Below are 13,013 nucleotides of genomic sequence, written 5' to 3'. Positions count from 1 at the left end.
CTGTCGGCAGCGGCTATGATTACTTACCTGCTCCTCGTAAATTCCCAGCCTCGTGGAGAATATCTGCCGAAAGGGTTAACGAGTTGTCTTTATTGCGAGGGGAGGCACCTCTTTTGAGTGCTACCTTGTCAGGTGTAAAAGACATCAGCACTTCCAGTATGCGCTAAACCGTGCTATTAATCGTAGCCAAAAGTCTATGCTAAATGCATTTGTAGCCGCTTTGCCTTGCAGATGGGCTGATGCATGCTGAGTTAGTGCGAGCTGCTGGTGTCGCCTGTTGACACAGAGATCAGAGGGCTGTGAGAGATGGAGAGATGCTGTCGTGAGATGGCGGCAGGCAGGCTGCACCGGGAGAGAGGAAGAGAGACGAGACGAGACAAGACGAAGGCTGCACTCCGCTTTTCAAGGAAGGATGTTAGGTTGATGCATTCCCTCTAGCTCCTCGTCATTGTGGGCACAGATACCTGTTAAACACAGCACAACAGGCAGCAAAAATATCACATCATAGACATTTACAAAGCTATTGTGATTTAACAGTCCTGTAAATCTTTGTGTAATCTTTAAATATGGGGTTTTGACATTTAAATGGACATTAATGACGGCTGAGTTTGATTACCGATAGAGGAACTGACATGTCAATCGTTTCCTGCCTGGTAGTCTGGTGGCTTCTCGACTCCCCGCTGGAGCCAGCGTGGGTGGCATTATCCGGACCAACTGGCGGCTGTCTGGGGTTAGTCGTGATGGGTGTCACGCCGGGTGGTGGGCGCGGGGGGGCGGGGGGGGTCCTCCATACGGGGAGACCCTCATCTGCTCGCAGTGTCACACCTCTCACCACTTTGCTCTCTCTATCTGACCCTGTCAACGAGGCACAGAGTGACAGATCGAGGCAGGGAGAAACCACACAAGAGACAGAGAGTGGGTGTAACATCCTTTTAGATATAGGCATAGCTGAAATACGCGCTAAATAAAATCAAAGATAGCTGTCAGATGCTTTTACCCAGCACACTGCTCGAGAGCACGCAATTGGCACTATCAGCGAGAAAGTCAAAGGTCCACAGCTACTCGAGAATTGAGGTTGTCATTCATGTCTTTAAGCGTATGGTATAAGTGCTGTGTGTTTAACATGCATAGCTCACTATCCTCTTATACAGTGTTGATCAGATGGCCATTCAGTTGACTGCATGTTAATATTAACATAGTTTTTCCACGGGTTGATTTTGACCTCCGTTTTTTTTTTTTTTTTTTTGGGCTTCACTGGGAGCAGTGAGTGGAAACGGAGAACATTGTGTTTATCTATCTTATTCACAGATGGCTGGTGGTGGTCCGGTGCAGGTGACCGCCTAGCATCTGTGTCGGAGCGCGTGTGCATCCACATCTGGTACTTGTGCTGTGTTGGGTCCTAATGACAGTTGGCATTTGGCCACTATCAGTGGATCGTTAATTAGTATTGAGAGGTTTGGGGGAGGGGGGGGCACAGATTCCCCTCTATCTCTCAAACAGATGTGTGTTTGATCTGCTAACCCAGCGTACACACACTCACGTACACACACTGTCCATCCGTAGCTTTCTGACATATGGAAATGCCTATAAGTGCCTCTCAGCATACTGATATTGGCAGCAATAGATTTAACCACAGAAAAACATCAGGGGGAAACGTGGATCACAGCGAAGTCTGTTGTGAGTCTGACAATGAAAATCCAGACAAATATAAATGAAAATAATAAATAGACAACTAAAACTTAAACAGAGACAACTGTTATGACAGTGAGGGTGTACTGGGAAGACAAGGAAAAGCAGTGCTTTCTCACATTTAAGAAACTGCAACAATTAAACATTTGGTGGTTTTGCTTGAAGATGGATTTAAATGACCAATTATGACAATACTCACTCAATATTTTTTCGTCACTGGCCCGGCAGGATTTTATTTCTCAGCACACACAAGTTCCCCTTAATGTTTAGGTTCGCCCTGGTGATTATGCACCCTGACTTATACACACTAAATTAGTTCTACAATGTTAACTTTACATTTATCCACTCACTGATGATTCTGATAGGTACATATATCACCTTCCCACCTTGTGGCCTTTGGTTCTAATTTATGCGGGTTTAAATATTCTTTATTGAAATGTTCCAAAACTGAATGTTGTGTTCAAAATTATTATAGTTTATAATATCGGTTTCACTTATTTAATTTGTTTGCTTTTTATCAAAAGTTTTTGAAGGAAGAAGGTATGCTGGGAAATGTGAGGGGAGGAGCCAGAGAAAAAAATATGGGCTAAAGCCAATCAAAATTATGTTTCTACGCAGCACATATGTCTACTAAGCAAGTAAGACAGGGAGCCAGAGTATGATTAATGTTCTTTTGCACAAAAGTTAACCGAGACAACAACACCATAAAACTCTTATTAGCCTATTTGCATCATAACGAATTACGTGGATAAAGCCAAAAAAAATTCAACAGGATCTGCTGTTGTCATTTTGTCATTTTTTTTGTTGTTTTATTTTCAAGAATGGTTGTTAAAAAAGAAAACGAACAAAATCATAAAACAAATTTACAAACAGCATGTGCAGGATCACGGCTGCCAGCACCACAGGTCTAATCCATTAATCGTTGCAGTTTTATTTTTATCCATCATTGATACACAGCTTTATTATAGGTTTTCTCCGTGGTTTATTCTAGATTTTACTTTTACACAATTATTTATGCAAAAAAATAATGACAATAAACCGTAAAAATGACAGTGAAATGTCTTAAATAAATAGACAACAAATGTTAGCACATGGTTGGTTTACTATTCCCTGAATAAGTATTATGAGAGGCCAGAAAATAACAACTCAAGGACTTCACTGGTGGGAGAATCAAACGGATTTCTGTTTATTTTTTAAAGCCAACCTTCAACAAATCTCTACAAACTCACAGACACTGGAGTAAAACATTATTATAGCTCTCACTAATGTCAGGGCCTTTGTCTATTCAGTTAATTGTAGCATAGTTGTCCTGATGGAATTGCTCTGTGACCTTTAGTATTTTTATTTCTTCAGCCCTTATATTTGCTAAGTGATGGTATTCTGGCTGATTAGCGCACCCTCGTCCCCCCAGACACGCGCACACACGCACACACACACACACACACACACACACACACACACACACACACACACACACACACACACACACACACACACACACACACACACACACATTTTCAAAACACAATGTATTCACTCCCAGAACCCCACTCCCATTGTTCTGCTTTATAACACTGGGAAAGGAGCATCAGTCAAGTATATTAGCTGGATCCTATTACTGTCACCAGATTGCCTCTCTGAGCCATCTTAAAGAGCCCCCAGACAAAACTTCCTGTCATGTTAATCCAAGCTTTAATAAATAGAGGGATGTGTAACCATATTCAAATAGGGGCTCCCGTATTTATGCTGACAAAGAGAGACGGGCTATCATGAAATGACAGATGAAAGTGTTTTGCATGAAAAGGAGGAAAAAAAAAGTTTTTATCGGTGTTCATTCTCTCCCTTTCTGGGAAGAAATGTCAAATTATTGAAATGGCCTTTAAAAAAAAAAAAGCTTAAGTCTAATCTAAGTAAAACACTGCAGGTATTAGGGGTGGTGGCCATTGTGAGTGAAATGAATGCTCTTCAATTCAGGCTAGCAGTTCATTTTATCCCTCTTGTTCCATTATTGATATCAAAGTACATAATACACACCTTGTCTCCAAAGAGAGATTTATGGATCAGACCTGTGAACATTAGAGCATACTGTCACTGAGCGCTGTCACTGATTCATGAATACAGGAAGTCTGTTATTAAATTTTTATTTTCTGGATGGTTATTAACACAGCTGGTAATGCCTTATTATATAAATCATGACTGGCTGTGTCATTTAGTTAAGCTGAGATAGACACAAAGGTGCAGTAGAGCCCTTTGCATTCCTGAGTGCACTCATCACCAACAAAGAGAACTGAAATCGACCTCTCCAACTCAAGGCCATCGCTTCGATTCACATGTGAAAAAGAGCAAAGACACAATCACAGAGAAGGACACGCTCTCTTTCAGACTAGGTTAATATCCCACTAGTCATTCCTCAGCTCTGAAGAAAAGAAGGCCAGTTAAAGCAATATTTCCCAACTTCATGTCAGCGTACTTTACATTTCAATGTGTAATGAAGAGGCTTATTCCTTTAAGGAGCTCATTGAATTTGAACTGTTTGTTCATTTATGCCCCTGTGTGAATGAAATCCTCCATGCTCGTTACGACTACATAGGTGTCCCCATTGCCTGGGCACATGCAGCATTATTAGTAGGTATCCTTTGAATTTTTGCACTAAAAACTGTATTTAAGACCCTATATTGCAAAGACAATATTAGTATGATGGTGCGTGTTTACTTCCGCTAAGGGGGTGGCATTTTCCAGTATTACTGAAAAACTATCAGCGGGATTTGCCTGAAACTTGGGGTAAGGTTGTACCACGGGCCAATGAAGAACCTATTCAAATTTGGAGCAGATCCAAAACAATTTGGTCTCCTGAGTGCCATACGTCTTAAAATCCAGTAGATGGCAGTGAGTTGAGGAGCAACAAAACATAGGCCATTCTAGAAATGTACTGATACCATATCACACTTACTGGTACCAGTAATCCGCTGGGATACACATGTACTTGCTCATGCAGCAGGCAGTCGTTATTGAGCACTCAGGGGCAGTAGTTTCATACGGGAGAAACAGAACTGGTACGACTGGAACACCATCACACCTAGCAGAGTGGACTGTTGGCTTTGACGGAGGTTTGTGCTCTAAGACTGCCCTTCAAGTTTGAAAAAGTAAAAGCCATTGTTATTACAGTGTAAGAAGTAGCACGGGTGTTTGTAATTGATAATTATTCTATTAATTAATTGTTTTAATCATAAATATTGATCATTAGTAATAATACATATTGACATAATCGAGGACATTTAGTGACTCAGTAGTGTTGTTGGTTTTCCTTTCACTTGACACGATCTAGAGAATTACATGATGACTAAAAGATGAATAGATGGATGTTTGTGTTAGCCAGCGAGCGATCTAAAAACTTTCTAAGTCAGTTTTTCTTAGTCGAGGAGGCATAACGCTGACTCCATTATTTTTTGCATGTCGATTCTGACAAGCGTCAAGTCGGAGCTCTTCTAAATCTTCGGTTATCCATACACTGAGCGAACAGGTAATAATGAAACATTTGAGTCTATGAAGAAACTACCTAATCTGTCTGCTTTATGCTTCCAAATCACTGGAATATATATTTTAGCGGGTTCAAACATCGGTAGCAATTTTGTGTCAGCATAAACTACCCAAACAATTTTACTGCTTGAGCAATGAAAACCAAGATAGAATCACAGAAGACTATAAGATGGACAGTGGAAGAGATGTTGATTGAATAGATGAATTCCAAATGATCACATTAAATATTAACATGATGTAACAGCAGCTAGATTATAAAAAGAATATGGGAATTATTAATGAACTCATTCTATATTAAAATATGTTGAATCGAAGGTGTGTACCTGACCCGACAGTGACTGACTCTTCCACTATAATCTTTCCCATCCTCCGCAATCTCCGCACATGTTCAACCCATTTCAACAAACCTCTTCCCAGACTTCCCGCTTACTTTTTGCACCGCGTTTTCACACACTCCCCAAACATTTTATTGCATCCTCTGACCTTTTTCTGCCCTCCAGTCAATGTTGATTGCGGCTACATTTACATTAGCAAGGAGGAGGCAAGGAGGGGTACGTGATGTAAAATGGGTATCATGTAAATGTGTAAGTTGCTGTACATGTGTGTGTGCCTGCGAAGAGGAATCTGATTGGCTTTCCAAGAGGAAAGACATCATTTTAAATAAGTCCTCAATGTTAAACTGTTTGCTCTAGGGCTTAGGGATTGCTCACCTCTCCAAATACTATTTTAGCTTGAAAGCACAATATTTCCCAGACTGAGCTTTCACATGGGAGAATGAGGGAGGGCCCTGGTGCAGCAGTTTTCATGGAGGTGGCTTGCAGGCATACTCCATTCTGACAGAATGAGGAGGCACTCGGCAAGAGTGTGGCGGAGAGGAAAGGGGGCCTATTAATAAAATGACTCCATAATGGGTAGTTCCCTGCAGCTTGGCAAAGGAAGACAGGCGGATTGATGGACGAGGCCAAGTCCTACTTCCTCAAGCATACTGAGCTCAACAGTATGGACATGCCTCTGTGAGACCAAACACAGGGCCAGACCCCGCAACATACTGAAGTCCCATTCACATAGGAAGGAAGAGCCTTATACATTATTTCCTGTTTAGTGTAAACGGGATAAAGTGGCAGTTTTAAACGAGTAATACATCACCTCTAAACTACGTCTCAAAGCTAGATTTTATGCTACAGAAAAGGTTCCGGCTTTTGTCCAAGTTATACATTAAGGTGTGTAACAGATGGTTGGTTTGAAGAATGGAAACCAACAGAATCTACTGTAATCATGATCTTACCCGAGAGTGAGGTAGGTAAACAAGCCTCCCTGGGTTACAGTACAATATTTATATAAGGCATAATTGGGAATAGTTCAGAGTAAATCACACATACAACTGTATTTGCCAGAGATATGGTTAGTTTTGTAAGAAAAAAAAGTCTAAAATATGACTCATTGTTAACTTTTTAACAAAACATTCTCATGGCACAACAGTGTTGCAGTCTGTCCTAACAATTCAGCAGGCTCCTGAAGGCATCACTCCATCATCCTTTTATTACATTTCTTTGTAACAGTACATTGATTAGAGTGGCCTCAGCATGACTGTCTTTTTAATTGTGTATTTGCTGATCTGAAAGCTACACTGCGCCCCGTGGGTAGGATCTGTACCAACCATTTCAACAGTGCTCGGAGGCATTCTGCGCTACACAAAGTTCAGTGTTAGAATATACATCAGTTTGTATCACCATAGCGACCTCCTTGGATGCCGAGCAGGGGACCTCATAAATATGTAATCCTGACAGATTTGAGGAATTGTCTTCCTCAACTGTTTCTCGCAAGCCATTTTGTTAATGTCAACATGAAGGAAAGTTACTGGAATAAGTGTTGACATTCCGCCAATGGTGTATATCATTAATAATTACATACATGAGAGTTTCTGTGGAATAACTGCTGTAAAACAATGGATCAGTTTGTCTGTCGCTTTTACAGTCATTAGGATTTAAAAAAAATAAGCTCACTTCCTTTGTATCGCTCTTCAGTAGGCTTCACCTATAGTGTAGTCATACGCAATATACCACAAGAGGTTCGATGTTTTTTTAGTTTTTTTTTTAATCATTCCTCAAACGTGATCGGCCATTATTGATTTGTAAGCACTATGACTCACTACTAGGGACTCGTTGTGGCTCCCCTTGTTTTCTGTTGCTCTATAATATCAGCTGCATATCATAAGAAAGATTTCTTTTATCTTGATGCAAATTGAAATTAGTAGAAACATACCAGTTGAGGAAAAAAGTTTTGCTCGAAGAAACTATAAAACAGGCAGATCTCCTCTAAGAAAAATAAAGAGAAATGGGGTAAACAGAGCAGACAGCAGATAAGCGCCTCTTCACCCGACATCACTTGGCTTTTTTTTTCCCGGTGTGTGATGTGTGTGTTAAGTTTGCACTCTAGTGTGCATTTTTATCACTTCTGTGGAGGGTTGCCACTCATCCATTATAATAAGGAATATTCCTTTTGGGAAAGAAAAAGGTTTTTATTCCAGATGAAACATAGCTGGCCCAGCCTCTGCTGTGGAACTGCAGGAAGAAGGAAAAAAATAGCCGGCCAATCTAGGCGCTCGCTTAAGAACAGTGTCCCTTTTTGCCACCTTGTGTAATTGCAAGAGCTTATAGGGAGCTAAAATTTTGCCCTCTGCTCCTCGTTAAACCACCACTTGTAAAAGCGCTCAAGCGTGGATGCAGCACAGTGCAGCTCAACGTCCTCAGACAATGATATAGATTTCCTCTACAAAAGAACAATTGAAAGGGTTGTCACAAATTTGTCCATTGTCACTGGGTCGCTATCATTTCTCTGTTAATTGCCATCATTGTAATAGAATATTAGATGCTCTACTGTGAGGGGAGTTTTGATGAAGGGGCAGTGCCAGCTGAATTTTCTCCTTGACCATGACCCTTATCTGTCACCATGGTAATGACGATAATAATGTAATACTTCATTGATCCTTGTAGGATTTCTTTCTTTACCCCCTTTATCCCAGCTGATGCGAGGCGAGTGGCACGGGTCAAGCTACAGACTGTCACCCCTGGAGAAGACAGATTCAGTCCTTTACTCAGAGGCACTTAAGAAAAATGGATGCTCGCCAACACTTAGGCTTAAGCTTGGTTCCTCTGGTTAAACAGTGGTTTCTCCTCTCAGTATGTGATTTTGATGTCAAGTATATTTAGGGCTGAAGTAGTTAACACTATCTGTGTTTAATGGGACTCCTAAGCTTTGAGTTTGGCTGATAGAAAATGTGCACAGTATTTTCTTTTTTTCTTCTTCAGGTATTTGTACTAGTATTTTCTTTTAAGGTGAATTGGCCACATATTGGGAAACAAACAATATCTTTCAAATGATTTTGCGCATCACCTGGTAAACCCATGTCAACAGTGCAGACTGTTTCTTGGTTTTGGTGGTTGGGGCAGGCAGCCATCCACCCATTAGTTTGTGAACTGCTGTTTTCGAAGCATCAAGTCTGGCAATTTGGTCGTCATCATCTAATTTTTTTTGGAGGCAGAAGTGACCATACATGGACGAGTTGGGGAGGAGCTAGTGGCGGATATGACTAAGAGCAGTAGGCCCGCCTGCCTACACTGACAACGTGACTGTCCCTAGGCGTGTCAAACGTACCAAGCACACGCCCAAACGTTCCTCTCTTTAAGGCCTGATATCTAATTCTTTATGAAATTATTTTCAGAAGGACCACCAGAACACTGATAAGAAAGAGAAAATGTAGCTAATGACAGTATAATGGTTAGTGGAAAAAATGAATTGAGTTTATATTTTGAGTGAAGTTTTTGAATGGGAGTCAATGGAGCCAGCCCCTAGTGGCCCTCAGTAGCATTGCACTTATAAGCACCGCCGCATTGACCCGGAAGCCACCTCCATTTTTTGTATGTACAGTCTGTGGCTGTGAGCACAAATCCCACTTATCTTTGACAACAGAACTGTCACTAAAATTGCCTGATAACCACACATGCACACACACAAACACAGTGCAATTCTTTCAACTAGATAAAAAATAAAGTTCACAGCGAGTGTAATAAAGACAAGAAAGAAAACCTCTGTGCGCCCGGTACAACCAGCACAAAGCGGCACCAGGTGCCAGCACAAAAACAGGGCATCAACAAAAGGATAGGCGCAACCACTCTAAGGTCACTGTCCGTGGCTCGGGTCTTCGTTCCTTTGGCACCAGATATGATCTATATCAGTGTCACCCCCAAATTGCAGGAAAGCTCCTGTGCTAGCCTTCAGCCGTGAGCGGAATGTAAATGTGCATTTGACACCTATCTAAATCGCTGTCATAATTCATTTCCAGAGCTCTTAAATCTCTCCCTGTCACCTGGCACCTCTGCTGTTTTCCTGTCCAAAAACAGAGCACATTAGCCTTTATTGATGTGTTTGTCCTTTGATACATAATTCATCATTCAGCAACCTTTTTTTTTTCCTGAATTATCACGTATTTTTCTGAGGTTATTCAAACACATGGATTGACACAGACACACAAGAGGTTGGTGTGAGGTTAAGTCTCATGCTATATGACAGGAACAGGAAAAGTTTTTTTTTTTTTTTTTTTTTTTTTTTTTCATAGTGTTGGACCAGAGTGATTTACAGCTTCACTGTCATTTAACTGCTAAGCTGACTGACCACAAACACAGTTTTGGGTTTCTCTGCCTACCTGAAAACCAAGCCTTATAAAATTTCAGGTTTTTTTTGTGACGAAAAATTGCAAGTAGAGGGGGAAAAAAATTAAATTTTATATATATATACATATATATATATATTTTAAGCACGACCTGATAAAGAGCACTCCCTTTGATAATAAGCATGCTGCACATCACAGAAATATTTTAGTTATGATATTTTTTATCTATTTTTTTAACTTTGAGAACTATGGGACTCAAAGTCACAAAAAAATGTATTAAAGTGACATAGCTTTACAAACAGGCAATCTGTGACTGTAACATCGAAAGCAAAGGATATACTTGCCGGCACAAAGTTTTGATGGTGAAAGGAGAGGTAGCAGAGCCTTGCTGACTGTAAGAGTAATGGTTAATAAAGTGTGTTTTGTTTAGAAAGACTACTTCATGCAGTAATACCGTCACCAGATCTTCTGTTGACAATGCAATTTTGTCCCCAAAATTATGGGAATTTGGCAAAATGGTAAGCTTCTACAAAAAATTGCACAGATTGCTTGAATTTTCTCAAGTTATTGTGATTGCAAGATTGCAATTTTCTGAAGGGACTGGAAAACCTTACATGTTACATAGTTCTCATCCAATTTTCATTCCTCCAGTATTGCAGGGTTTATCTTGATTTATCTGACATGCCACTCGCCGCTATTAGTCTCCAATGTAGTCGTATTGTACACCACAAACATTCTTACATATACTCTGTGAGTCTTTCATTGAGGTAAAACTTTAAACACATTTATTTCCACTTGTTCTTATCCTTTTATTAACCTTTTTTTCCTCCAGGTTTTTCTTATTGTCTCCAAGTTTTTATAGCCTTGGAAAGCAGCTCAATAACTTTCAGCGGTCTTAATAATGACAAGTAAATTGCATAGACAGACAAGGCAGGCAAAGAAAACAACCAGGACCGAAACCAAAAAAATATTTTAGCTCCTAAAATAAAAGGAAAAACTGTCTTGGAAAAACCAAGTGCAGTTTGTAAACCTTTCAAAGCCACAATAATACTGCATGAACACTACTAATCTATCAAACCACCCAACCTGTGTAAAACATTAAACACTTCCTCTGGCTCGGCAGCACCCGGAGGCTGCAGCTAGTCTGCTAAGTCTTGTAGCATTAGGGCTGATTAGTTGTTTTACCAGACCTCACAACACAAACTGGCCAGTGTAAGATTTATTAGCGCGAGTCGATGCCTTTACAGCCAAGGTGAAATTGCCTGATTCCAAGAAATTGCAACGTGGATGTGAAGTACTCGTACTTGCTGAATCATATCTCCATTTACAGAATGGCATGTCACGAAATCACAACCTTTGAAATTGTGGGTAAAAGTTGTATTTCTAGTAAGCCAACAGTTCATGTACCTAATATACTCCTGGCGGCCCTTTTTTCAGAGGAGGTTATTTGGTTCAGATGTGTTTGCTGCAGGTTTAGTTAAAGGGCTGCCCGGCCTTTTGCCCCCTGACTGTCTTCCAGCAGCCTTCTCCTTTTTAAGTGGTCATGGACTGTTCCAGTGCATATACCACAGTGAAATAGACTTTTGCTCTTTTCTTCATTGTCACAAAAGGCCAGGCACTTCGCTGGAGTTCCCATTCCCCTTTTACATAGTGATAAGACAGCCATTATCCTTTGAACCTTTTCTTTTCACCGTGCCGGGAGAAAAGGAAGAGTGAAAGAGAAGGAGGAGGAGGACAGAGAAAGATTTCTTCCCTGAGGTGAGCCTGGCCTCACCTCTGTGTGGCGGGCTTTTTTGTGAGCAGTGAAGAGGTCCTTAACCTTCTATCAGATGGAGGCACACAGTTGTGTTCTGCTTGAATAACTACATTGAAAAGCCCTGAAGCACAGGAGATGGTTCTATAGACTCTGCAAGTGGCAGGGAGAGAGGGAGAGAGAGAGAGGAGAGAGAGAGAGAGAGAGGGAGAGGGAGAGAGGGAGAGAGGGAGACTGTATTGTATGACCTGCTGGAGTGTGACCCTCACATGATGTGCACATTCTTTGTTAAAGTGCCCATCAGTGCTTCACCGCGAATCTGTGTTCTTTGTTGGATGGGTCTCGCTGACAGGATGGTCCTCCTCTAATAATGTCACAACAACACAGTTCACACATTTATATAATACATTTCCTTTAATAGACCTCACTTCATTTTACAAAGTAACAAGTCGTTCTGCTCTCAGGCTGTAAATGGCTTTACAGGAGCAATGCTATCAATATGAGAGTGCACACATTTGAATGTCATGTTGCATGAGGGGCTCCTGATGGCTGATGATACTGCGGGCTGCTTCCATAATTCAAACCATGCATTAGTTTACTTTGATATCAACTTGATAGCAAAGAGCAACTTAATTGATTAATTGACTTAATTGAAAATCAACTTTTTACACTGTAGTGCAGAAGTCATAAATAACTATGATGTGTCAGCTGGTTTTGGAGATGCTTGTGGGTGTCTTTTTACGATCGTCTCACCTACTGAGTCACAGAGCAGACTTTACAAAATGACTACCAATCAATACTTGTCGTAGCATTTGTGTTTGAGAGCGGCCCCTCCGTTTCTACGAGTCTTAAAGGGCCCATATTTTACACTTTTTGGGAGTTTTTCAGTGCCAAAAATCATCTCAGTCAAAGTTTCTCTCTAGATCTCTACAAAGAACCGGCTGTTTCATGTCCATGTCCTAAAGGCGCATCGTATCAGTGACCCTCTCTCTGATTGGTTGACTCCTCTGAGTGATGGCGCCCAGGGCGACGACAGGTTTTCTTTGCACTTGTTGCTTGTTAGCTTCATGACACTAATTGTGTTTTCTTTGTTCTCTTGTCGGTGTTTTCATCCACTTACACACCTGAATGAGTGACATCACAAACTTAAGGAAGTCTAAACAGCACAGTTGCTAAACACGGCTGGTGTTTATTTCTTCATGGACTGAAAGTTCCGACACTTTCACAGCATTCATGCAGCACCGAGACCTGCTTCATTACCAACAAACAAAACAATCTCAATTTATACAATACGGAGGCTTTAAAGAAGACTGAATGTGCTCTGCCTGCCATGTTGTCTGCACTTCTGGTGATGCATGGAGCAGC

General features: G+C 41.0%; 2 protein-coding genes across 13 annotated transcripts in view; both read left to right on the top strand.

Moving 5' to 3' along the window:
- Positions 1-13,013, top strand: part of msi2b (musashi RNA-binding protein 2b) — a 243,771-nt gene that overhangs the window by 124,818 nt on the left and 105,940 nt on the right. The window lies entirely within an intron of this gene.
- Positions 1-13,013, top strand: part of LOC138622079 (oligodendrocyte-myelin glycoprotein-like) — a 222,124-nt gene that overhangs the window by 138,614 nt on the left and 70,497 nt on the right. The gene's annotated exons all lie outside the window — the stretch shown is intronic.

This window comes from Brachyistius frenatus, unplaced genomic scaffold (assembly GCF_029030835.1).
Source record: "Brachyistius frenatus isolate BFR_SWC_R1_liver_20210118 unplaced genomic scaffold, ASM2903083v1 Contig_34, whole genome shotgun sequence".
In the NCBI taxonomy this organism is placed as follows: Eukaryota; Metazoa; Chordata; class Actinopteri; family Embiotocidae; genus Brachyistius; species Brachyistius frenatus.
This window is presented reverse-complemented; position numbering and strand designations above follow the sequence as displayed.